This window comes from Cebidichthys violaceus, unplaced genomic scaffold (genome assembly GCF_023349555.1).
Source record: "Cebidichthys violaceus isolate CVI_PGR_0920_01 unplaced genomic scaffold, fCebVio1.0.p SCAF_15, whole genome shotgun sequence".
NCBI classification, from domain to species: domain Eukaryota; kingdom Metazoa; phylum Chordata; class Actinopteri; order Perciformes; family Stichaeidae; genus Cebidichthys; species Cebidichthys violaceus.
Genome location: NW_027176318.1, coordinates 15,392,065 through 15,419,416, shown reverse-complemented (window position 1 = coordinate 15,419,416; position 27,352 = coordinate 15,392,065). Strand labels below are relative to the sequence as shown.

Here is a 27,352-nt window from a genome sequence, read left to right as displayed (position 1 = left end):
AGCGCTGCGGTGGCTCGTTTCTGACCGCTTGTGTAACGATGCACTAGAAAACAATCGTGTGGTAAACCGAACGCTCGTTATACACGTTTTGCACTCGGAGTCAATTGGAAGTGATAGCCGGCGCCGTGCTGTCGGTCCCTTCGTGACTGGAGGATTTTTTAAATTTTTTTTTCACAGTCTCGTGCTCGCTTGTGATCGTCATCGTTATTATGCTGTGATCATTATTCCGTGACTTTACGCACGAGAGACGACGAGTGTGCGTGTGCGCCATTCACCTTGCGGTATAGGGCACGCAAATCAGCTCAATTAGCCCAACTTGAATCAGATCGTGCGTTATGTATTTATGTGTATTTAAAAAAAAAAAAAAGGCCACGTTCAAGTCGCATTTGAATCACCGTGTCATATGTTGTGTCCGCCTAATACACCGTGTGACCTCCTCGGAGCAGCTCAGCTGTCTCTCCGGGGTGAAGGCTGGAAACACTGTTGCATGTCGGTGTGGTGCAGGGTGGCTCTGCAACCTCCATCACTCCGTCAGTGACGAGGGAGCATCCGTCCACCCGACGACCTCACGGCCGAAATCATGGAGTTTTATTTTGTGCGTGTCGATATATTTTATGAGCCCCCCCCCAAAAAAAAATAACAAAAAACAGCAAACTGTGCTGTGTTTATGTCGTGGTTGGTGCTCCTCATCTTGCAGTGTGGAGCCAGTGAGTTTGAACAATAATGCAAATGTATTTGCTGACATCTTTTTTGTAAATGGTTCCCATAGGCATTGTAAAGTTTATGGACTAGAAAAAATATGAATTTAACTTTTCCAGATTTTGGAAAAGGGTATTATACCCAAGCACTCCCCTTTTTACAGCATCATGGCGAGGAAAATGCTTCGCTCAGTTGTTTTTTATTATGTCATATTATACAACGTCATAGTTGCTTTAAAACTACAAAAACAACTCTACTTTTGGTCACTTTACCGTTGGAGACATTGAAAAGTCATCTCTATATCTGTGATTTTTGCGAGCGTTATCCTGCTGTTGCACATTCAGTCGGCTGTCACGTGCAAGAATGAGGTTTCATTTTGTCAAGTTTCCTCGTCTGTCAACACAGACTCTAACTTTAGATGACATCCGTCAGCCTCCACCTGTCTAAAGATGACAGCGAAGGTGAGGGGGACACTCGTCTTTATCCTGCTAAGCAGACAATCTCTGCCTGCTGTGATTGAGCTGCAGACAGTCAAAGGTCTGCCACTCCCACCATGCATAATGTGTACACCGGCTGTGTACGCAAAAACATCAGCATAAGTACCTGATTTGACCTGTTGTTTGGTCTCCAAAGATCATCGTCGTCATCAGAAAACGTTAGCTCAGGACCGCCTTGAAGGAATTTCTTCAAATTTGACAAAACGTCCGCTCGGACTGGAGGATGAACTGATTAGAATTTAACGGTGACTGTGACATCACAAAACACATTTTTGGCCTCAAAAATTGATGTGACAATTTTGCACAAATGTCTAATCGAATGAAATGAGGAAGTGATGACATTTTGGACAGACGTGGACGTAAACTTGATTGACTGGTGGAGGTGTATAACAAAGCACTTGTTTTGTCCAACCAACTAGTGTTGAACCTTAACATATTATAGATTGTTTGATAATTGATTCATATTGTGATTTATGAACAATTCGTTTTCGATAGGTTAATCGACTGTCAGCACGAGACTGAAAAAGAAAACATGTGAACGAATCCTTTTTTCCAAAATGACGGACGTAGAGACTTGTCTTAGATCAGAGACGCTGCAGCAACTCCAGCAAATATCAAATGGGGGCTGTCAGGGGATTCTCTTCAGGCGTGAAGCTCCAGCAATGTGAAAAATTGCTTCAAGCCTATCAGGTTGTAACATCGCTAATGCAACATAGACATGCATACATGCAGGCAAAGGGAAAAGGCACGTGCGTTACACCCGGACGTGCACAGGCCGCCGTGATTACGTGAGGTCCTGTTGTGGTCCTCCTGATTGATGGTCTGCTGGTCCGGGGACAGAGGACGGAGATAGAGGGCAGCTCCACAAGAGATAGCAACAGCTCTACGGTAATCATCTCGCCACAGCACACGGAGCACTCATTACCGCGAACAGGGTGGAGGCACTCGCGGTGTGGAAGGTCGAGTCAGGGAAGGGTGGAGCAACACACTGTCAGAGGCGAAGCAATTTGGACCGAATTAAATGTAAAGTAGCATTTTTTTTTTTTTTTTATGGTCAAAATGCTGGAACACAGAGGACTGTGATTGGGAAAGTGTAAATGTGGCACAAAGTATTTGCTGAAATTATATTGTGGTGCTCGAAATGGACAAAAACAAAAAGCAGTGAGTAAAAAGCATGCTCTGAACTCTGTAAACTTCTGTGGGCTGTGAGCGATTGTAATTGGGGGATTTTTTTCTTTTTTTACCAGTTGAGATTTCTCAGTTACTTCCCACAGTCAGTTGGAGCTTTAAAGCCGGATCACAGCACCCACACATTTAATGGGGAAGCAGTTACAGCTTTTTCTACGATACTTGGGAAGCGCTGGCGGGTAATGCATGCTAAAGGGTGGGGGGGGTGGGGGTGGGGGGGGGACTTAGATACTGTGAGAGCCGAGCTGAAAAGCAAGGTCTGCCCTGTTAAAGTTGATTTGGTAGCATCTCATAGTAGCAGAGCGGTGAGGCAGATTCAAAGCCAAAACCTCAGATCAGGACAGCAGCTTGAGGAGCAGCTGAGCCGAGCAGCCTGAGGGTGTTCCTGAAGAGAATGGGCTCCCAAGGGCCAAACAGGAAGTGAATCACAGGACAGACCGTAGCATGGGTAGGAAGTCTTACTCACTTTGTATCTTTGTGTTGCTTTCTAATCACACTATTTAGCAACACATTTGTGATACAATATGCTAACCGGTCTCAGCTCCAACACCAACTATTTAAACCGTATTTCACATCTGACATAAATCAAAACACAGGGACTTATTCAACCTTAGTTTGTTACGTAAAAATCTGGACTTTTCTAACGGCAGTTACTTAAGAATCATCGTCCTTTTTACTTAAAAAACAAACTTATTCTAACACAAACAACGAACTTATCCTAAACCTAACAAAGTGGATTTGTTGCCTAAATCTAGGAACATAATTTTGTTGCAAAAGGAATTGCAAAAGACATTGCTGCTCTAAGTTGAGGAGGAGACGGGTCTAAAACCCCAGTGGCATATTTGTTCATCTGCTATATATATTCTCAAGTTTGTTCAGAGATACTTAAAGACTCAATGTCATGAATCTACTAAGTAAGTACTTGTTGCACTCTTGTCAAATATTGATCAAATGTGAAGATGCTCACTTGAATGTAATATTATCGGCAGGAGGGGAAAAGCCAGACGGGAACATCGTCTTTTGAGATGGTGAACGGCTTAAATATTGTGGAATTGATGAGTTGAACATTTTGTCTGTTTGCGTTTAATCGGCCGTGTTTGGTTTCACTCACCTCGCCGTGGAAGAACCGCTGCCTCACCGGCCTGCTGATGAAGAGCTCAAGTGATAAAGTGCTGAAGCGGATCTTAATTAAAGTAGCGACTTGCACGCGAGACACGGCGGGAGGACGGAGGATCATCACGCGAGGAACCTGCTGCGGCTTCAGCGGTTCTGCATGAACTTACCTGCAGTCTGTGCGACGCAGCAGTGACGGCGTTTCAGCGTCTCAAAGCTTCTTCTTTTATTTCTATGCATTTGTGTGTGTTGGTCCAATGGTGCCACTGTTCATCAGCTTGTCTAATGTCATCGATGTCGACGCACAAGCCAATTTACATGTAATGTGATGAGCGGCCTGTTGTTCAACTTTGATAGTGAATTTGTACGTATAAGCACACCGCTCTACCAGGACAGGGAGCTTATTAGCTGTGTTGAACCTTCCACTTTTATTTGACTTCCTCCAAAGGCAACCCAGCTAACCAGATAGCTAGCTCAGCGAGCTTCATCAATTCATCCAATGAATACTGAATCAACTGATGTGCAATCATGTGAAGAAATAGCCAGGAGGAGTAAATGGATGCGCGATGAAGTGACTGACTGGCACGAGGGTGTTCCCTGCTGGTTAGCTTGTTAGCTGGTTAGCTTGTTAGCTGGTTAGCTTGTTTGCTGGTTAGCTTGTTAGCTGGTTAGCTGACCAGGAACAGTAGTTTGTCGTCGTGCCCTGCGAGTTGTGACCGAGCTTTACGTAGAGCCTGAATCAGCAGCTTCTCCCTCCGTGGAAAAACACGAGCATCAGCGAAATGCTTGAAACTGTTAAGTGCAAAAATAGAAACTTAGAGGCCCAAGAGGCAGCTTTACATACGGATGAGGTTATATAGAGCTCATCCCTGGAGCTCCTCTGCATCATTTGAATTTGTGGTTCTCAGGTTCTACTTTGCTTTCTACTCAGATGGACGTACTAGAACGTTGCTTTCCCTTTCGGGAATGCACAGTTCTGGTCTGACGCCTCATCTATCGGGCGTGTTGTCGATGCTTTCCTTACTTGCGCTCTCGGGTGAATCAAACATGGCGTCGGGTCAGCAGCTATTATCACGTACACTTAAGCTCACGTGGTGCCATCGCAGCGCAGCGCTTCTTAATGAGAGAGATAAGCAGCGAGGCCGAAAATAGGTTTGGGAAAAGCAAAGAGTGACGAGATGATTCACTTTTTTTTTTGGAAATGCAAATAGATAATGGGTCAATTCCTCCTGTTTGCAGAGTGCCCTTGGCTGATAAGAGGGAACGGGGGATGGATTTAGTGCAGAACTCAATGCCCTGAATGTTTTTGCCATAGTTCATCTTGAGGGCGATTATGAACAATCAAGCCGTGATGTTAGGGGCCTGAAGTGGTGATTAGAGGCGAGATTGCCAGGCGGCCACCACAGCGATTCATCATGATTGTTGTCGTGATTTAAATGTTCTCTGCCGAAATGACTTATAACATGAGAGGGGGCGGGGGTCTTTAATACGGCAATAAATATTCAGTGTTTGGAAGCAACGGTCAAACTAAATGTCATGAGAATACTCCATCTCGCTAATGGTCTGTGTAGACATCAGGTGTGTGTGTGTGTGTGTGTGTGTGTGAGTGAACACACCTCTAGAGGGGTTTCCAAACGGTGTGTAAAAAGGCCTCATTTAGGAAAAGGTCAGCATTTTTTTCCAGTCAGGTGTCTTCCTTTGTTGTATTGTAATTGTGTCCCGCAGCTATGAGAATCGGCACAGGATACGCATATAGATCCCGTTAAACTCTGCTCCGCTTCCTCTACATCAAGCTGAGCGGTGGTGAATGAGTCGCCAAGAATCCCAAAAGCCAAATGCATTGGAAATACTTAATTTCAGAACATATATATGTATAATTTGATACATAAATGTAGACTTTTTATGAGACATAAACTTCAGTAGGATTCAGGACCTGTCCCGACTGTGTTTTATTATTTTCATACACGTATAATAACGCTTCATAAAATACAGTTAATGGGGAAAAAATAAGGAATGCGACAGGAGCTTATCTATAGGATCTCCCCCTTCAGTGGTTGCGAGCACATTTTGTACACTGAGCGAAAATAGTGAGGAACTGCGATTAATCATGCTTCAGACTGTCAGGGGAGTGTCAGCCTGCATCTGTGTCTACGCGCCACCTAAAGCGTGCTCGGATCAAGCGTGTAAGTTAATACGTCTCCGTGTCTCTCGTCTTCGTTTGCGCGTGTTTGTCGGCGCCTCGCCTCGGTCCGTTTTTTTCGAGCTGTTGTTTTTTCCGGGCCTCCGTCGACCCGCTTTAATTAGGAGCCCAGAGACGGCGATCAGGAGCCGCCGTGTTTCCGCCCGAAGCCTCTAATTGAAACGTTGAGCGTTTGCCCGGGTTCCACGTCGTGCCCCCCCCCCCCCCCCTCGGGGTCCCGCTGCCACCTCGGCGTCGGTGACAAAACATTCAGAAGAGCGAGCGAGTCACGAACGATAAGCAGGTAATTGGCTCAGATGCGAATTAGGAGAAGCTGGGGCTGCAGCCACATTGGACACGCTGCTCGGGGTTGTTTGTGGGCGACAGCTCAAAGTGATGCACATAGCTGAGGTGAGCTTGGAATGTCATTAACTTTGTCCAAGCTCCGGTTTCAGACAGTGCCTTTAACGACTGGTAAAGGTTGTTAAAATGCTCATTTTGCGGTGTTGTCTTTTCCTTAAAAATAAAAATGGACAACAAGTTCCTCTCCATTTCCTTTTGGTGGTGCGAGCAGCTCGATGAGGCGACACATATAGAGCCTGCAGGAGGCTAAAGGCTGCGTCCAAATCTTGGCATCTGGCTTCTTCTCCGCCTGGCACCCGCCTAAAGGAACGAGCTCGCTTTTCAGGAGCCCGGCCCGGTCTTTGCAACCAGTGTTCCCGCTGACATTTATCGCCTGGAACCTTTAGTGTTATTGTTATGGCTGCAATGATTCTCACCGCCGCGGAATACTGACGACGCTCCAAATTGACCAACTGGAGGACTTTTAATGCGACGGCTCATCCACATTAAGGTCGACGGGAGCGTGAAAGTACAGGCGGCCCGCTGCAATACCGCCTCTCTCTACTCGAGGAGGCCGCCTCGCCGCCATCCGTCTGACGGTCAGCTCGGTCCTGGTCTGCCTGTATCTGCCTGCATCCCGCTCCCTCCAGCTATGAAGAGGAATAAGTCTGGGTGGAAGGGAATTGGTCGACCCCCCCCCCCCCCCGCTGATTTTCCACACTGAAAATATTGGCAGCCATTACATGCCTCCTCAGTGGAGTTTAGTGCCCCATGTCCTGAAATAGTGACTTTCATCATGACATTTTACTGGGCACACTCCAAACGCCCGACGGCAGCCTAGTTTCTATGGAGATGCCGGGGCTCGGCATGCAGCTTTGTGCAGAAGGCAACACACACACACACACACACACACACACACACACTCACACACAGATTGAAACAGACAAAACAAGTGAGGGGGGAAAGTCATATTAATTCATTCTGTCACCATCTTGTTTTACGCTTTTTCCCCTTTTTGTTGACGCCGGACTGAAATTGAATCAAATGCTCAGCTAATGTGAGAACATGCAGGCCTGATTTCAGAGTGCTCCAGCATCATGAGCGTCCGACTTTGTTTCGAGCATCGAACACAGCGGGGGGGGGGGGGGGGGCTTGATTGGGGCTTTTGATTTGGTTATTGTTCTGCAGAATTGGGGCGCCACGCTGGATGCTAATTACTCCAGAAAGTCGGCCCCACGCTCACTTTTTAAAAGTGTTTTCATTATCGTTTCATTCTCAACCTGATGCTTGAGACACATTAGAGACTTATCCATAAGGTTTGCTTTTTTTGATGGTGACAAATATTCCACCAAAAAAAAAATTAAAAATGGCCCACTTAAGTAATCAGCCTTGCAAAATTCATCTGCATATTACAAACAGGCAGAGATATTAAGAAGATCGTAAGTGGCGGTTCCACAGCGTGATTGAATCCTCCTCCCTCACCCTTTTAGAAGGAGCGTATTAGAAGTCCTGCACAGTCCCTGGGTTTGCACTCGGAGGTTTATTATCTCATTCCAGTGATCCTCAGGGTGCTGTCAATTGCCACTGAATTATAAGCTCTACCTGCTTATATCAGTGAATTACAGGTTCTCTTCCGCTCAGTAATTTGCTATCTTTTCACAGAAGAGGAAGAACAAAAAAAACACACCGTACCCCAGGGAGTCACCCTTAAAAAGGCTATTTTTAGGGACTTTTTTTTTTTAACGCATTTGTTCTGAGCTGCACTTATCCCTGAGTTGCAAAGCTATCTAAATACAACAGTGAGTGTTGTACCGGAGTGATTCCACTATTAGTGGAGAACATTTGTTTCTTCAAGTTATCGGCCTCTTAGACCTCAGGCCGCTATTTTAACACCCATGTTAGAGATTGTAATCTTTTGTGTATAACGTCGGAATTTGGACTCTTGAAAAGATAGGGATGTTCTGAAACCTTCCCGATACGACTCCGGTACTTAAACTTGTGTATCTGCTGATACTGAGCTCCGATCAGATATCGGTTTATGCAACGGATGTATGGATGTGATTGATATCGTTGTTGTATTTCCTGGCTCAGGTTAAACACATTACAGGGAATGAATGCCATAAGAGGGGTTTTTATATTCTATTTTTACATTTTGCTAGCTCTGGCTAACATTACGCTGTCTGCTAGCACCCGACCCGGTCGGTTCTGGGTTTGTTCGACTCTCAACGGCGACGTTCTCTTCTCTGTTGCACAGGTGCAGTACTGATTAGACTGTGAGTGACGCATGTTGTAATTGTTGTTCCTGTTTAGTGTAAACGGGCTGATAATTGATAACGGGATATCAGATTGGATTGCGTAGTCGCCGATTACCCAAAACAGCATTTTAGGCCCTTACTGATACTTTCTGACGGCATCTGAACAACTCTAGAAAAATAATAAGATGAAGATTCTGAGAGCTCATTCAAGCTCTTTATTTCGGTGTCTTAACGTCTTCTGTGAAAGGGTCTTCAGTTTAGCTGAATGTCAGAGGAGCTCCTCGAAGCCAAACAAGTAACCTGTGGAGGATTCTGTGACTTTCTGGAGAGAAAAAAAAAACAACTAAACCATTGTGCAGCAAAATGCAAAGGAAAACAAATTAAAGTAGGACAGAAATGTGGGACACCCACGAGGCAAGAACAAATAAAGTCCAGTCTCTCAGTATCATCGCTGCTCTTCTGCCTTGTGTTGTGGCGCTGAACGGACAGCTCCCGTTACGTTTTGCTGTCGTGCTTGGTTTCCTGTCTTTGTCTCCGTCCCTCTGTGGTCTTCTCGTCTCTCTCTCTCTCTCTTCCAGTGTGCTCGTGAACACGCCGCCTGTTTCTGTCTTCCGATCGCTCCGGGGGGGTTTTTCCCGTTGTGAAGGCAGCGTCATGTGTGTCCTTGTGTTGCGTCAGGATTTTGATGACACGCTCTCTGCGAGAGAGAACAGTTGGCTTCAATAAGTTAAGAGCAATTTACAGCTTTACTGGTTTGTTTCCTCAATAAGTGAACAAAAGGACTCGCTGAAAAAAAAAAGAATCACTTTCATTACGCTGAGGGCGTGTGTGCAGACGGTGACAGAATGCATTAGAGAGCGTCGGTGCATAAAGAGCATTGAATGGTGGCGTTTCCCGTCTGTTCACACTGACTGGAAGCAAACAACAAAAAAAAAAAAAAGATTTCCAATCACATATTTTAATCCATGTTTCTTGTGGCTGCTGCCTTTCAATGAATGTGTGTGTGTGTGTGTGTTGTACGTGTGACGAGCTCTGGCTATGTCACAACAAGTGAGTTTTTTTTTTTAAAAGGCTTCTGCAGCGGTGCGCTCAACAACACAGCGAGGAAGAGTAATGGCAACAACAACAACAACAACAGTCGAGTGTGAGTAATAACCGCTTCTGCCCAGACGGGACGTGGGAAACGAGCTGGACACTTCCTGTTTTCCTCTTGACCCGCTAGGAAGTTTTTGGGCGATATATACGACAAGATTATTGTTCAACACAATATTGTTTGGCCACAATAAGGGCCCTCGCGTGCCAGCGGTACTAGATCATTTTTTTGCGCTATATTCAGCTTCTTTTTCGGTTTTCCTCTGGCTTTCTCTGTGCTGCAGCACGTTCTGGTGAGCGTAGCAAAACATGCTAGCAAACATCTGATTGGATGTTATTGTGATTGTATGGATGTCATTCAGACGTTAGTTCAGGTGCGAGTCGGAGAGTAAACCGTTTTTTGACTGCAGTGAAAATGTGGTTTTTGAAAGGCTGAACGCCGACAAAATGGACTGGAGCAGAATATTCTGTTAGGTAAAACATTTTGAATTTTAGATATGATTACATCTGCCTTTTTTTAAAGTACATTTTGACTTTTACACACACACACACACACACACACACATACACAGCGCTGTGTCGCTCGCTGTGAGTGTGTGTGTGAGTGTGTGTTTGAGAGAGAAAGAGTGTGGAAGCCGGTGGTTTATTGCGCGCAATGTTTCTGTAAGTTAATAATAATGATAATATGAATGTCAACTGTCATGGAATCGCGGTATGAAAGGGTTATGAAATGTAATCTTCATGAAATGTACTGTTTTTGAAATCGGATCTTCGGGGATGAAATGTAATCTTGTCGGTTTGTAATCGATAAGAAACAGATGTGCTTTAAGATGAAATACATTTATAGCAGTGCGCATAATGCATTTAGCTGGGTGTCGGTGTGTGTGTGTGACAGGATATGTGTGTGTGTGTGTGTGTGTGAGGATGACATCACTGAGCCTGGCAGCATTCCCTTTTTGTTAGATCCTCTGCAGAGTAGATGTTTGACACTTCCTGCTTATACGGAGCTAATTCTGAGGAGCTCTTTACACTAGGAGGGATGCCAGGTGTGCAAGCATACAATACCTTTTGAAGAATGAATAGACAAATATTACCCACGTTAGCCATGAAGGTGATTCTTTGGTTTTGAACCAAACGAAAAAGACGAGCCTGAGAGCTTGAACTTGAGTTTGTAAGCTGTGCAATAATACATGGAAACACCACAAATAGACAGAACTACAGTAGTGGTGCGACGGTACGAGGACAGTAACTAGTGGATTTGTCTGATTTGTTGATATCGTGCCCTCGTGGAACATAACGCTGCCTGCCTTTTTTCATTCTGGCCACTTTAAACCGTTGTTCCGTTTAACGTCGTCCCCGCCGACGGTGCCGTTCCGGCTCCCCCCCCTCCCGGGTCCCAGCAACCGTTAGCTCTGTCAGCACTTTTGCCTTTGTTTGCACCGTTAGCACCGTCACAGCGATGAGCCTCCAGCCCGCTTTCGCCATGTGGAGAGCTGTCGAGAGGCGATCGAAATGCTCCCAGTCCCGTATCTGGCGCCTCACAAGGATTAATAATATACGTGAGTTATAAGCCTTATTGATGTTTCCTCGAAGAGATGAATCTCCCTTCCACCTTCCCTTTGAAGTGTCCGTTTTATTCCCTTCATTCTCTAGACATGGAACGTCTTGTGATTAAGTTGATGTAAATGCACAGTACAGGCATGACATAAGACGTTAATGACTTTGTAAGTACCATCTCTCATATTCTTTGTGTTGTACTTTGCTTTGCGTCGGTCCAAACACATATTTCATTTAAAAGCATACAGGTTGGCTGATGTTTTTTTGACCCCGTAGCATAAATAAAGAATAGTTATGTTCAGAGAAACCGTATTCTTTTGCTCTCTTTTTCTAAATTATTGACTTCCTGTTGACTTTGGGTTCTCTGGGATGAGATGGAGGACCAGCGCTTCAGGCAGAAACCACCCGCAAAGCACCAGCGCAGTCTCAGAAAGTTTCCTGAGTAAACCTTTCAAACTCTCTGCTGACTCTGATATCCCACTTGGGATGAACCCACAAGAGAAGCACAGCTGCATTTCTCTCAGCGATCGCTTTCATTCAAAGCCGTCGAGAACGACTCTGCTAATGCTGCTTTCATGACGCTGTACCCAGCATTTTCTAGGGAAGGTTTACATGGATATTTGACAGCAACAAATCAGTTATTTCTCGCTTGCTTGCCCTGTGTATAAACCTCTCTGGGATAAAGCAATGCGATGACATCAATGTATTCTGTAACCTTATAAAGCTTCCCAGCGGCGTTTGAGCTCACGCTCACCCGCCAATGTACCCAGCCGGTCCTGCGTTCTCATTTGATGATAAGCCCCCGCAGTGCAGGAAGTCAGGCTCTCTCTGTCCGCCGCACATATCAAAAGAGGGTCACCGCTTTACTGCCTGCAGATTCTTATTGAACAATAATAGTGTCTGAGATACCCAGCAGGTGCCTGAATAAACCCTCTAATAGAGCAATTATTCTCAAACAAAAGGTCACCTCGGGCGTGACGACAGGCCCGGAAATCAATAAAGCTCCCAATTACGAGCGGACCACGGGGGCCTATATTTGGTTCCCAGTCGCCAGCCTTCCAGGAGGAGATCAGATTTCAAGGCAACCTCATTCCTTCCGTGCGTCTTTGAGATTAAATTACCAAGTTTTATTTCAGGAGTCTTTGCTTCACCTCCTTTTAAAAAATGCATAAATGACTCAGGGGGCCCTTCTGATGCTGCCCCCCCCCCCCCCTTGATAACAGACAGGGAGTCATGTGGCCTCCATCTTTTTTTGTTTTTTAAGCTCACATTCAGTGGGAATACTTAAGCCTCCATTTAGCCACGACATCTCTTTTTGCAAGAGGGACCTGAGAACAAATTATGTTCACAAGATCGCAACTGCAAAATCCATTTACTCAAAACAACCAGCGAAAAACAATCTCAACTATTATTAGAAATATCAGCTTTGAAGTCTGAGATGAATGAGTGTCTCTCTGTGTTGCAGCTCATTCAGTACCTGAATCCAGTCGTCTCCAGTTCATAGGTCACGATATGAGGGACGTTTCAATCAAAGCTAGCCTGTGACCTGGTGTCTTGGGTGTTAGCTCTGAATCTACTAAGGATGTCAAGTACAAAGCAGAACATATTCATAGTGAAATGAAGACAGTACGCTGGATTGTACAATGTTGTTTTAATGTTTTCAAAGGAGAAACATTTCAGTTTAAGAATGCAATTTGATTTTTTGTTTTGAGCATGCTGTTTGTAGGACAATCTGCCTTCCATCCCAATTCCTGGTATTAATAAAGCATTTGTATTACTGCACCGAGTTGTGAAAAGTGCTGCTAAAACTCAAATCTTGTTTTGAATCATGCGACGCCTCATTGTTGTCAGAAAGGATCCTCAACCTCGCACTTAAACCGCTGTTGATTGATGGCTTCTTTGATGATTTTTTTTTTTTCTAAAATGAAAATTGCATGCTCTGAAACCTTAAAACAACGTGCCGGGAATTGCATTTGCACTCAGAAGGACATTTTCACGCTGCCATTTTGTTGGAGCGTGACGACGCAACAGTCTCCCACTTTATTACCGTGAGATTTCACCGCGAGCGTTGCCTGAATACAGATGGCGTCTGGATGGTAAAACCAGGGTGTGTTGTCCACACGGACCGGAGAGGCGACGGGGAAGATGCATCTCCTGAACACATCACTGTGTGGTATGTGTGTGTGTGTGTGTGTGTGTGTGTGTGTGTGTGTGTGTGTGTGTGTGTGTGTGTGTGTGTGTGTGTGTGTGCGCGGCTGGGTGTAATGGTCTTTCCTGCCCATTGCAGTGGCAACATTGATTTTGAGAGAATGACTTGTGGGCTGGCTGGTTGAACAAGCTATTAGATTTTAGTGCAAGCCTTTTCATTCAAGGTCAGGACCAAACTAAATTCCTACTGGACTAAATCAGAAGAAGTGCGGCACTTATACCATCGGATGGCTACAAAACCATTGCATTGACCACCAGCGTTCCCGCTTGGTGCGAGTTTTCCCCGCAAGGTTTCTGCTGCACAACCTACAGACCTTATCACGTATGAAACTTCTTTAAACAACAACAAATGCATTGTTAAGCGTAATGCATATTTGAGTACCAACACCCTCGAATGTTCAGCGTGTACTTCGTCATTTCCTCCAGTTTAGAAATCCAGCCGACAGCTGTGCTTCAGAGGCTTAATCCATCTTTATGAGATCGATGCTTTCTTTTGTGCGTGGAGAAATAGTTGCCCTGTTCCTCTCGGGCAGTAAGTTTGACGCCTGGTTGACAACTCTCCAATAAGTTGATGCAGCGAGCCTTAGTGCTCACAGGGACAGTGGGATGGATTTAAAAGTTCACGTTCTATCATTTCACCCATGATTATGTATGGGGGTTTTTTTTCTGCCGGTGCTTAAAGGTGCCAAGTGCTTCATTTTTTTTTTTTTAGAACTGCCTGCTAACCGACTTCATCATGGTCAACGGCAGGAAATACATTTTACAACTCATTAAAGTTGTTTTTTTTACCTCAAATCTGATCGTCGCGTTTAAAAAGCATGCTGGGAATAAAGCTTTGAGTTGTTTTGTTTACAATTACGATACATAAGGTCTAATTATTTAGTACTAGAGCTGCTGTAGATGTCAAGCAAACTGCCCCATCTGGCTAGTGTTGTGAGTGACAATAACTGAAGCAATTAGGGATGACCAAAGGTAAATATGATTAAGCCACGACGTGAAGTTGTAATTTTAAATGCATTAGGTCAAGTAAACTCACCTTTATTGAATTACAACTTCTCCGCTGTAAGTTTGAACAGTGCTATTCCATTCTGGCATAATTGGATGACAAATTGACAAAGCAGAATCGATAGCTTCACCCTCTAGTCCTTTACTTCATCCACTATTGGCTCCAGTCTAAGAGGCATTCCGCATGAACTAAAACCTTGTTAGCCTGATTTTTTATTTATTTTGTGCATATTGACATCCGCGCACACATGAGCGCGTACAATCCCCGCAGGCTTCATTGTAATTGAACGGCATGCGCAAAAAACTCTCGTCTCAGACTCTCAAAGTGTAGCTTTACTTCTCTACCCTCCTTACACCTTCAATTCACGACCTACCTCGCAATTCTCCTCGCACCACTCTGCTACTCTTTATTGTAGTAAAGGAGGAGAGGAGGAGAGTCACACACCCTAACCTAATGACTCGAGACTCTTCGATGTCTGACGATATATTTTTGAGGCTACAGTATAGTGCTTCAGTCTGAGAGAGCAAGGAAATGGCTCTTTGCCATGGATCTTCTTCTTCATCCTCCAAAAAGCCTACGTTTGAGATAACAGTAGACATTATAGGTGATTATATACTGTCATTATATAATGCTATCAACGGATGGGCAGTGAGTGTAGCACAGAAAGTCATTGTCATCCTGAATATTATACCATAATATATACAGTAAGGCAGTCTTTATTCCTCCTGACTAAACTGAAAAATGTCTTGTTTGTCAGCATTCAAAATATACTTCAAAATAAAAGTATATTAGATCATGTTCGTGGTTAAAGTTAGAGAAAGCCTTTATGGTTAATGATTGTTACTTGAAAACAGGATGTGAACCGTAGTCCATGTTGTCAAAGCTACACACTTTTTGCACACAAATACAAACTCTTCCGTAATTGTTTTTGCAGAAGAATTACTCTACGACAATGGAATCCATTCTCAATACCAATTTGTCAAGCACCTGCAGCTTGGTCAATGCCCCTCAGCGTCTGTTACCGAGACACCCTTAATCGTCTGTCTGAGATGCACCGGGCTTCCAACTAACTCCGGTGGAAACCCATCCGTGTCAGTATTAGGTAGTCAGAGCAACCGATAATGTAGAGAGCGAGAAAGTCCATTTAGGAAGGAGGTTGGGGTGGATGGTTTGGTCAAACAAACACAGCACTTTCACCCAGGAGACCACTGCTGGTGTCCAGTGTGAAACCAAGTCAACGTTGGTTTATTTGACCTTACTTTTGTTAAGTAACTCACTAATGTACTAAGTTACCATTGGTGTATTTTACCTAACAAACATGCTTTAATCCAAACCACAACCTTTTCCAAAGCTTAGCATAAAGACTTGCATAAATACTAGCATAAGACTAGCATAAAGCTGAGCATAAAGCTGAGAATAAAAACTAGCATAAAGCTGAGAATAAAGACTGGCATAAAGCTGAGCATAAAGACTAGCATAAAGCTGAGCATAAAGCTCAGCATAAAGACTAGCATAAAGCTCAGCATAAAGACTAGCATAAAGCTCAGCATAAAGACTAGCATAAAGCTTAGCATAAAGCTGAGTATAAAGACTAGCATAAAGATTACCATAAAGCTCAGCATAAAGACTAGCATAAAGCTTAGCATAAAGACTAGCATAAAGCTGAGTATAAAGACTAGCATAAAGCTCAGCATATAGCTTAGCATAAAGACTAGCATAAAGCTGAGCATAAAGCTTAGCATAAAGACTAGTTTCAGGGTGTAACAGTTAGCCTGACTATCCAAAGTTGAAAAATACACAAACCAAATCCTCTAAAGCTCACTCGTTAACACTTAATGTGTTTTAATTTGTTCAAAAACACAAGTCTTAAAATATATTATTGTGACTTAATTAAGGGTGGATTACACGCTGTAACTATTCTTTAGCTGACAACGGCTGATTGAAATGACTTTTTTTGCAGTGAGGTTGCCGGACAATTATTTCCAAAAAGTCTTCCAAAGAAGACGAGTCTCAGAGCCTCTTACACTGTGAGCGTACCTTTAATACTTGACTGACACATTATCTTCATTATAAAAAGATTGACCACCGCTTCCGTCTCCCTGTTCGGATTGGATGCACCCAACGCTAATGCGCACATTTCTCTTCTCTCCGACACACTGGTAGGAGACACGCCATCGCCCTTTCTTTCCACTGTAGCTTGACAGGAGAGCAAACTGCTCCTTGCTTGTCAGAGGAGAGAGCACTTTCTCTGGGCTATTTTCAGGCGGAGGCAGCAGCAGCGAGCTGGAGGGAGGAGGGCCGAGATAGGGAAAGGAAGAAAGGGGAGCAGAGCATCTTTTTCATGGAAAAATCAATTGTCTCTTGGTACATTTTCCACCTGATGCCTCATGATGTTAATTTAAAAAAAAAAAAGGCTGCATCACACTGAGAAGACACTTCGCTGTTGTGATTTTTTAGTAATTTATTCATGTGTTACTGTTAGATTGTGTGACTTGAGCTTCGCAATACATGTTGTCTCCTGGCTAATTATGCTTCTCCTCAAATAAAATGTCCGCGATGGTGGAGAACAACATAAAGGTGCAGCTGGAGTTGAGGTACATGTGTGTGTGTGTGTGTGTGTGTGTGTGTGTGTGTGTGTGTGTGTGTGTGTGTGTGTGTGTGTGTGTGTGTGTGTGTGTGTGTGTGTGTGTGTGTGTGTGTGTGTGTGTGACAGTGCTACGTTGTGTGAGTCACACACCGTCATCAGTCTGCATCTGGTCAACTCTACTGCCTGACGATCTGACGATCTGCGAGCCGTCGGTATCGGGGCTCGTTATCTGTGGCCCGCGAAGCGCGTCCGTCAGAGCCGAACGCCTCCACCGACGATTGCCGTTTTTGATGCACCTGGGAATTCTTTCAGGATCAGCGGCCGGTTCATCGGTGTTCTTTTGCTCGGGGACTTATCCGTATTTCAGCGCATTCTCCTTGCCAGTAATTGTCTTGCTCGAGCAAGTGAAGTGCCAGGCTCGATTTGAAATCTCAAAGCTTTGTATGCGGAAAGGCAGTGTGGAGAGACTGTATTAAACTGTATTGATGGGAGTGGTTGAGCTATTGGAACAGTATGATTAATATGACTGCTTGGAATTTTCAGCAGTAGTGTGATAGGCTGGAGGACGGTGAGCGTGCAACAAGCAAAGGAAATGCTCTCTGATTGAGTGTATGCCACTGTCAACACATTTTGTACATGCAAATCTGAATTTACAAACCTTGTGAAGAAACTTCTTTGCACTTTAGTTGCCTCTTTTAGCTTCACAGATTTCTGAAGGTGAATTTTTCTTTTTTTCTTTTCTTTAACAGCCTTTTCATCTTTGCCACTAAAAGAAAAGCACAGATTAGCAAATTCCAACCTTGCCTTCTTTCACATAGAGTCCCACCAGCATTGTGTTCAACACCCGCAGCTTGACAAAGCAGAAGTTACGATCGGTACATTATTATTAAACCCGACATAAAAAGCTGACCTGTTACAGGAATTATGAATCAAATCAAATCAAATCAAACTTCTTCTTTTGTTTTGTTTCTCAGTCATAGCTTGCAACACCAAATCGTGTTCATTTAGCTCGCAGTTTACTGTACATTTATGGTGATACTTCAATTTGTGTAATTATTCAGTATTTAAGCGGAAATCTATTAAATATAGTACACTTGTTTATATGTATGATAGTGTATGTGTAAGTGTGAAAAAAATCAATGAATACATTTAACATAAAAAGTTAATAATAATAATAATAATAATAATAGTGAAAGTAAAACAAACAATTTAGGTAATTTTGTATTCACATTTTTTAGACCAGTCTGGGGCTTTGTTAATTATGACATACTAAACATATTAGACATCCACAAGCTCAACAAGCAACTCAATGCTATGTGCTAATAAATAGTTTATGCTAATCTTTAAAGTACTGTTTGGCCACACTTAATGCTTGTGTGTCTAAAAAGTATAATTCATGATTCAATATAATACTAGCGAAAAATATATAGCTAATATACTGTCAGCATGTTGAACCTCAAGCTCAAACCTTTTGCAAGAACAATTCTGTGTACCACAACCTTTCAAATGTTCAGGATGCGTTTCATACCTACGATGAAGATATCTTTTATTATGTGTGTGACGTTCCAGGTAGATCAAAGGAGGCTTATCAGGGAAACGGCTTCAGAAGAATTTTGTTTTATGTGGCAGGAAAAACAAACTACAGAACTTTTCTTTTCTGCCTCTTGGCGGCAGTAAGTGCATCTGTAGTCCTGCTCTTCTCCTTCTTCTCAGTTGGTCAAGTTCATGCCCCGAAAACCTGATGAGCTGCGTACCTTCAAACAGCATGACTCCAGAGACTGAACCGGCATCTGCAAAACCTCCACAGGCAGCGAGGCACCAACACATCCTGCTGTTGTTCTAGCCTTCCTCCGCTTATCTTGTTGTTGTTTTTTGGTTGATGCAAACAATCCGCTGCGTGCAAAAAAAAAACATGCTGGACGTGTGTTAAAATAGATGCAGGAGCAGATAATTGCATTTTAGCAGAACAAACATATTGTTGTTTTGAAATCAGCTCACTGATCCGACATGTTAAAGTTGTAATCCGTGATTATTTTACTAAATCAAACCCCGTATGTTATGCTATCCATGGACGGCACTTGTTCGGCAGTAGAGATCAATGTATTTGCATTTTGGTAATTATCGTTCCAGACAGTGGATTTGCATTGTTGGCGGTGGATCTCCTGTGGATTCATAGGAGACGATGCAGCATGTAATCCAGCGTTACTGTCTGTGATTGTATATGTTTGACATGAACTTTTCACCTGGCATACAGCCGCATTGAGTCGCTACCGATGCAAACGCATCATTTCCTGTTGCTGCACATTAGAACCTGACAAAACACGGGGGAGGCTTTAATTGTTTAGCAATCGCAGGAAATGCAACGTATCGCCACGGTTAGCGCTGACCGCAGTCAGTCATCAAAAATGGGTCTGGAAAATCTCTTTTTTTAACAGCAGATTAGCTGTAAGGCCTTTAAGGTTGAATGTGTTTACAGAATTGAAAGATGACGGAGCAGCCACAGCGAGCTGTTGGATGAAGAGCTGGAGGCAACAGGCCGCTCACCTCCAACCTCTCAGCAAGGTAACCGACTTAACTGAACACTGCTGGAGAACTACTCTGCCATGAGAGGCTTGAATGGCAAAAATGCCCAAAAGCTCCTTTGCCTGACATCTGGCCAGAGGTTTTGGGATCGCTCTCTCAGACGTTGGTGGATTCTTTGGGGGACGCAGTTTGTTTCGTCACCGTTGAGCTTTTATCTTCGTTGCTGTTGAAGTTGATGAGCCGGACAGTAATCGCGCACACGTCCCTTCAGTCGGCTGCAATGATCCGTGAAGCATTTTATCACAGCGGTTATGTAGAAACCACAACACGCCCGAAGCCACCCGACGGACACGTTCGCTCTCAGACGGCCGGCCGTGTTGGACTTTGTCACATCTTGTCAGAGTCGATGTTGCCTGTGAACGCGTAATGTCTCCGTTACGCAAGAACCGCACTGACCTTCAGTCGCTATTATTTGTACGCCGCTAATTGCTCGCCCGACCATTATGCCAATAGCTGCGGTTGCTAGGCAATTAGTGACGCAAGCGCAAAGCCTGTGTAGTTTTAAAGAGACAAACAGCAATTAGCCATTTGTGACTGTGTTGAAGGAAAACGTACGAACGACTCGGATACAAAGGAAAGAAGTGAGCACGGCTCGCTCATACCGCACACACACACACACACACACACGCACACACACACACACACACACACACACACACACACACACACACACACACAAAAGCACTCGGTACTGTATGTGCATTCATCTTCTGTTGAGTGCAGAAAGGCTGCAATCAGAAAACACACAGCATGTCCTTCAGGTTGAGTTGTGTTCAGTCCCACATGACGGACACATGCTCATGTAACATGTAGGCCGTACGGTGAAGTGAACGCTGAGCACAAAGGAATACAATCATTGGATAAATACGGTACTTGAAGCTCTGTTAAATTAGTGAGTTGCCACTCTCACATGCAAAGCACACTCTCCCAATTTGCGCTGAATGACATGAACAATTGGGTTGCAGCAGCGGCGGCGGCGGCGGCAACAGGTGGCCAGATGGATGGTGAGCGGTGAATAGTTTTTTGACAGGGTTGCTGTGGAAACAAAAGCAACAAAAGGCCACACAAACAAACGTTGACAGACGGATGGATGGAAATGCCGCGTGTGATGAGACGTCGTCACAGATGTTGATATATCATTCAGATATCATTCAGATATGATATCTGAATGAATTTCTTTTTCTTTTTGGAGGTCACTATGGAGGACTTGGTGAATGCATTTGAACGTCCACTGTGATGCTGTGTAGTTCATAATACATGAAATTACTCCTCAATGTCCTGCTTCTCCGATCTCCCGCAGAGAAACAGTGACTGTTTTTTTACAAGTGAAGTAGCTGCCCCAAGCGCTTGATGTTATTCTCTTGCAAGGAGAGAGGTGAAACCAGGTGTTTTTTGAATAATATTAAATATTTTCTTCTTTTTTCTTTTTAAAAGAAAAAGACATTTTTCATCGCGAGGGCACTTCAGCCAAACATTATGCCAGCGATAAGAGGCTGGAAGTCTATTCTTTCTACATGAGTGTTCACATTTTGTCGCAGAAAGCGATAAAAAAAACCCAGCAGGCCAGAATACATTAGCCTGGGTAAACATCAACAGAGGCAGCAGCCTCTTTTTATTAGACCCCTGCGCCTGGAAGCAGTGGGTTGTGGGGCATTTTCATTTCCAGGAAGCGAGCAGCGTCTGCCGGCGCATATTGTTTCCACGACGGCAATTTATTTCGCCGGAGTGGCACGACGAAGTGTCGCGTTATGGAATGGAAGGCTGATAGATAAGAACAGAAGGAAAGATACTTTTCAGTGAATCCTGAGAGATGCAGCGCAGCACTAGCACTGCCGCCGGGGCCGCGCTGAATACCAATCGCTCTGGGTGTGGGCCGAGGGACACGCGGTGAAATCCTCCTCGCGCCGGCTTTTCTCTCTGGTTTTCTGTATTCTCCTCGACTCTCCTCCTCCACGGCGGCTCAGATGACTTTCTTGTTAGTTTGCAGCTGGAAAGTTTCCGTGCGGAATGCTTCACGGGCCGTTAGACGCTGTCAAGTGAGCCCGAGCGGCGAACGCGCCTCTCGTAGAGTCACTCCAGCGGGTAAACGGCGGAGCGCGGATGAGTCCTCGGACCAGGAAATGAGCCTGCGTTTTTACGGTGTTTTAGCGTAAAAATGAAGAGGATTTTAACGTCGTGTTCTATGCTTTTACGTGTCTTTAAAAAAGGCTTTCTAACAAAGGAGCTAAATGAGAATACAGAACATCATCAAACCAACTTTACAGCATTTACTCATTACATTACAGTCATTTACGCTTTTATCCAAAATTTCTTACAATTCAGTAGCTATCTACACACCATAGGCACAGCTGTGGGAGCAATTTTGGGGTTAAGTGTCTTGCTCAAGGACACACTGACTTGAGACTAGCAGAGCAGGAGCCGGGGATCGAACCACCGACCCACTGATTGAAAGGCGGCCCTGTTCTCCACTTATCCACGGTCAGCCACGCCCATGGGACTGTGGTTTGTTCATAGCCTGACGTTAGCTCTTCAAAACTCTTAAGCGGTGATGTTTAATTGTGAACGTTATCATGCTAAAGTAAACGATACGTGAGTATCATAAACCTGTGTTGCCACAGAACTATATTTTCAGCACTAATCCAAAATTCAAAATTGGCTTTTTTGCGCTTCTATCTTGCGGGGGTCGGCCTACAAACGTACAGTAGGTCATTTTGTTTTTGACGAGTTGGGAGTGAGGACGTGTTGGTGGGATGGTTTGGTGGTTTCTGACTGTAAAGCACGGTTTATGCTCGACACATCCTTGGGTTATTAATCACGCTTGGGTCCATCCACGGGTGAAAAATGGAGAACTTCCAGGCTCTTTGAGAACGCCGCTTTGCCTGCCAGGAGAGATCTGAGCGTCGCATGAAAGAAGAACGTTTCTCTGTTAGAAGTAGAAGATAGGAAAGTGCCCGAATGGATCTTTTTTTTGCAATTTGTTGTTTCGGTACGTGGACTAACTTTCTGTTATTGTTTGTGGTAGTTTTCTTTTGCTGGTTTAACTTTTTACTGAGCACTTATTTGCCCTTATTTGACCGAAGAGAGAGGTACAGAGAGAAGAGGTTTCTGTGCTGCATCCTTTAGAGGCTGGTCATTAAGTCTTCTCATTGGATAATTGATTACGACACAGGCACCTTGTCTTGCATATATAGTATATAAGTATGCTGTGCTTTTTAACCGTTCTGTTAAACACTCTGATAAAAGCCGTGCGCTGATTGAATGAAGCACAAGTCCTTTAAGTGTCGCCAAGTTATCTTTTCGCATTTTGCCTCTTTGTGTCTCGAGCGCCTCCTCGACAGCAGCACAACGCTCTTTGTACAACTGAAGTTGACAGAAGAATTAGCCACTAATTACCTACAGAACATTAAATTGTGTGTGCACATTCTGTGTCAATAGGGAAGGTTGCCCGACCAAAACCGAGCTGATTTGACTGTGAGGGTGTCAACATGTGCAAACAATGGCCTGAAATGTGCACTTTTGCACCTAAGATTTCTCTTTCTACAGCGTAGTGAGACCGAGAGCGATGCCATTGGCTTCAGCTACAGAGCTTATTCTAGAGTTTGTCACCGAGGATCCACCCAGACCCGGTTTAAGTCAGAGGTCTGGGACTTGGTAGGGCCTCAAGGGAGACAGCACACCTCACATTTGCACACGCAGGCTTCACATGCTCGGCTAATGATGCGCCGGAGCATTTCCTGTTGCTACCTTTTGAATATTAATTTGTCATTGAAGGTAGCAAGGAAGGATGTCCACACAGTTCATCCTATTCTACCTGCACGGTATTCATATTCGAGATGAAGGTAGATCTTCGCTTCAGCTGAGCCACACTAACATTTGTGGATACATTTAGCTTCCCTTGACAGATTTGTCGACACATACCGCCACAGGAAAAGTGATGAAATGAGAAGAAACTCTGCTTTCGTTCCGTATTGTTCTCGTTTCCGGTAGAACACTAATGTGTGCAGGCTGACAAAATAGGAAAAAAAAATACAGATTCATGCATCAGGGCCAGGCCGGAAGCACTTTCTCCTTGTGTGTGTGTGTGTGTGTGTGTGTGTGTGTGTGTGTGTGTGTGCCGCATCACTTGTTCAGCCATGTCGCTATGCATGTTCATCTATAGCTAGAGGGGATGCTCAATGATAAAAAAAAAAAAAAAAAAACCCTCTCATTTCCAGTTTCCATAGTGACGAGGGAAAAGATGGGATTAATTGCCACTATGGATATGGCTACTTGCATGTAAATGGGCAATTTGCCCGTTGCTCCTCAGAAATCAAGTGTAAAGTCAACCCTGTCGTCCCAAAAAAAAATGGCGTTCCTTTACAGCCAAACTGCTCCGTCAATTACCTCCGAGGGAGACGTTCAACGTTGTGAATTTGGGCAATAAAATGAATGTTTTGGTAAGAAGACTTAACGGTTTGGCATGAAATATGAAAATGAAACAGAAATGCAACAAGTGCTTGGTTAGACTTTGGCACCAAACGGTTACTTTTAGGCAACGACGCTGTCGGTTGTGTTTAGACAACGCATGCGTTTGATTCACACATCGTTTTTAGGAGACAGATTATGAGTTATGGGAATCGGTATTCCAGGTCGACTTTCCGTCGCGTATGCAAATTGTTTCGAGGTAAACATTCCTCCAGGTTCATTCCCACAATGCTGCAGCGGCTCTGTGCCACGCTCACTGACTCATCCTCCGTGTTCTGTGCTATTTTACAGAGATGTGATTTAGTGCAAACTCTGCAGAGAGAGGTCAGCTGGCGGTGGCGCCCTCCCACCATCTCTCTAATGGACTGGAAGAGATTCACTCACAAATCAAACAAACCAGGCGGAAGATGCCCAAGAACAACACACACACACACACACACACACACACACACACACACACACTGGCTAGTTGGAAATTAGTTCTGCCCTGAGTACCAAACCAGACAGCTTGTTTATGGACAGCCCTACTCCCGCTCCATGTTGTATGACAACAACCAAATTGTCCAATTGGGTTTGGATTCGATCACGTCGCCGTTGACGTTCATCGACCCGTGAAGCGCAGAGCGCTTTATTTTGAAATCTGTTACTCAAAGTGTGACTGAGAAGGGCGCAGGAGAAAATCCATCTGTACTTAAAACCACTTAAACAATCGCAGAGGGTTTTGATGTGAGATTAATCTGCTGGTATTTTTTGGTTCGTTTGAGGAGGATAAAAGAAGCGAAGATTCCAAATCCCTCTATTTGAGGATCGCAATCACATCTCTGCGCTGTGAAGAAATGGGCTGAAATGACTTCTTCTTCTGGAGAATTTAAGTAGGAAGAAGTGAAGTCAATGTAATTTAATACAATCAATAATCCCAACCAGTCAACTGTTTGTGAAGCATTTATAATATAGCATTATACTAAAATAAACTACATTTTTTTAATGTAATGTAAATGTAATGTAATGTACATTTTTTATTATTTCTTTTCTCACAAAATTACATTTTTTTTGTGCTGAAAGGTAATATAATATAACTGTGTTTACATAATAACTTATTTCTTCAGGCGTTCTCTTTGCTTAGCTGTAGTTTGAACTGTAGACCTTTTTGGTCACAAACTAATTACAAACCCTTATTATTTCTGCAAAATAGCGTTTCACCTTTTCACTCTTGCATGTCTGCTACAACCATACTGTACGTATCTATGTCATCAAATCTAATCCCAATCCATCATTCAACCTCTTCATGGTAGACTTTTGCCAGATAATTACTGAAACCACAAACATTCTTCAGAAGCTTAACGCATCTTTAATTAGAAAATAAAGATTCCGTCGTGTCAGCATTTGCTCCCATCAGCTTCTGTTGCTCAGCGTCGTATCAGGCGACATCAGAGCTGAGAGACATCGCCGTAATTATTTCATGATTTGCATCCGGCGTTGGAGAGTCTGCAGCCACCGACACAGCGGTTGCAGATTTGATCCACTTAGATGCCAACCGGCTCGTGTCTGTCAAAGCGCCGGTGAGCGTCTCTCTGGATAAGTGCATGAATTAAGAAGCGGCGGAACAAATGCGCGTTCCCTCTCCGTGCCTCCGTGATGTTTTCAGGCTTCTCTATAAGTCCCCTATACTGTCTCTGTCTACCTATGACGCATGCTCAGCGACAACGTGGTAGTTTATGTAACATTATTGACTTTCTGTATAATTAACTTGGATGGAAACGTGCATGAGCGTACAGAATAAAGGGAGACAGGCACACGTGCGGCCGCACACTGTTCACACAGCGGAGGTGCTCTGCAGGCTCCAGCTCCAGCAGCGTGTTCATCGAGAAGCAGAATTAACGACCGGTACCATTAGTGACGCTGAAGCCCAGAGGCGTTATCATTTCATCCTCGGCGAGAGCGCGCGCCGCTTGTACTCTCGCAAGTCTTTTAGTTTGAGCTATTAAAGCGGCAATGGGAGATGGGCCGAGCCTTCATTCCCAGTTTAGCGTCTCATAAAGGTGGCTCAAATGGAGCAGTTACTCACGCTACACGGCCTTTGTTCCTAGTCAAAATGGCTACTTTATCTTCTCTTCAAAATTGACTTTAGTTTTTTATCTATTTTTGTATTTATTTATTTTGCCATCATCTTGATACATGTTGTACAATCTCATGCAAACGCAATTCAAAGCTATTAAACATTTATTTTTTTAAAGCAGAAATGTCTTTTATTTGTTCCTCAAGGAAGGTGGTGCGGATGCAAACCTCAGTTCAGCAGGTGCTCTGGGTAGTGGAGTGCTCCATTGCCATATTTAGAATTAGATGGCAGGACTTCATCCCGGTTGATAAACTGTAAGCATGCCAGATACATAATCCGAGTTTTATAGCTCAGGATACTTTAAAGTCCGTTCTGTAACGAGATGTTAGAGAGCCGATGGACCTCATTCATCCATGTTTTCTTCAACTTGTTCTTAAAAACGGTCTACATCAGATTTGTGACGTGTTCTTAAACCGCAGCATCGTTCGTGAATTGAAAGCTCGTGCCGGTTGACCCTATTCAGCACCTATACAGATCCAGTCCCTGTCCATCGCCATGAAAGGACCTGAGACTGCAGGGCCGTGTGCAAAAACACCTGGAAAAGAAAGATTTAGATAATTAAGTCAAGAATGGCCAAACACAAGTCTGAAGAATGTGGAGCGTCGGCCTCCAAATATGAAGGAAAAACCAGCGTATGACAGCATAATGGTTGTGAAGTGGAGGTGCTTGAATCGGTAGTGGACATGAAGTGGCACTAAACAGATCCTGTTACATGTTTGTGTGGTGTTCAAAAGTTGTCAACAGACCATGATGCTTTGTAGAATAGTGAAAATGAGTCATCAACATGTCAGCCCTCACATGTGTGCTCTGCAGTCTGTAGAGTCCCAGATATAGAGTCGACAAAGACGTGGCTCAGCGTCTCTTATTGAAGCTGTGGGTGGTGCAACAAGGGCTTTTTTTTTTGGAGCTGGGCTTCGCCTCCCGGACTGCATTCAGGCCGACCCGCCTTATATATATATATATATATATATATATATATATATATATATATATATATATATATATATATATATATATATATATATATATATATATATATATATATATATACCGGTGGAGGTTGTATGAAGCACGCTGTTCAGGCCCCTCCATTGTAGACTGCCTCCATATCTTTTGTGTTAAAAATGATTATGATTCAATCTTTTTTTGCGTTTTATTATAGAGTTCTCATAAAAAAGAAGACACTAAAAAGTGAACAGCCGTCTCTTTCAGTCTTTCTTTTGTGTTGCTTCCCGTAACACGGTGAGCGACTCTGGCCTTTGTTAGCGAACGTGTGGGCGGCCGCATTTGGAGTGAGCCGCAGCCTCTCGAAACGGCTTTTCATGTTGCGGCAACAGTCTGCGTGACAAGTGTGTCCTCACAGGCGTGGAGAAATCATCACGTTATTTTTCACAATATTCCTGACGTGATGGAAATCTTCTCCGGCGATGCTGCTGATGGCGTTGTTGTTATCCAGATGTGAACAT

The 27,352-nt window shown here is 44.0% G+C and overlaps 1 protein-coding gene across 5 annotated transcripts in view; it reads left to right on the top strand.

Moving 5' to 3' along the window:
- Window positions 1-27,352, top strand: part of LOC137872032 (A-type potassium channel modulatory protein DPP6-like) — a 178,075-nt gene that overhangs the window by 88,977 nt on the left and 61,746 nt on the right. The window lies entirely within an intron of this gene.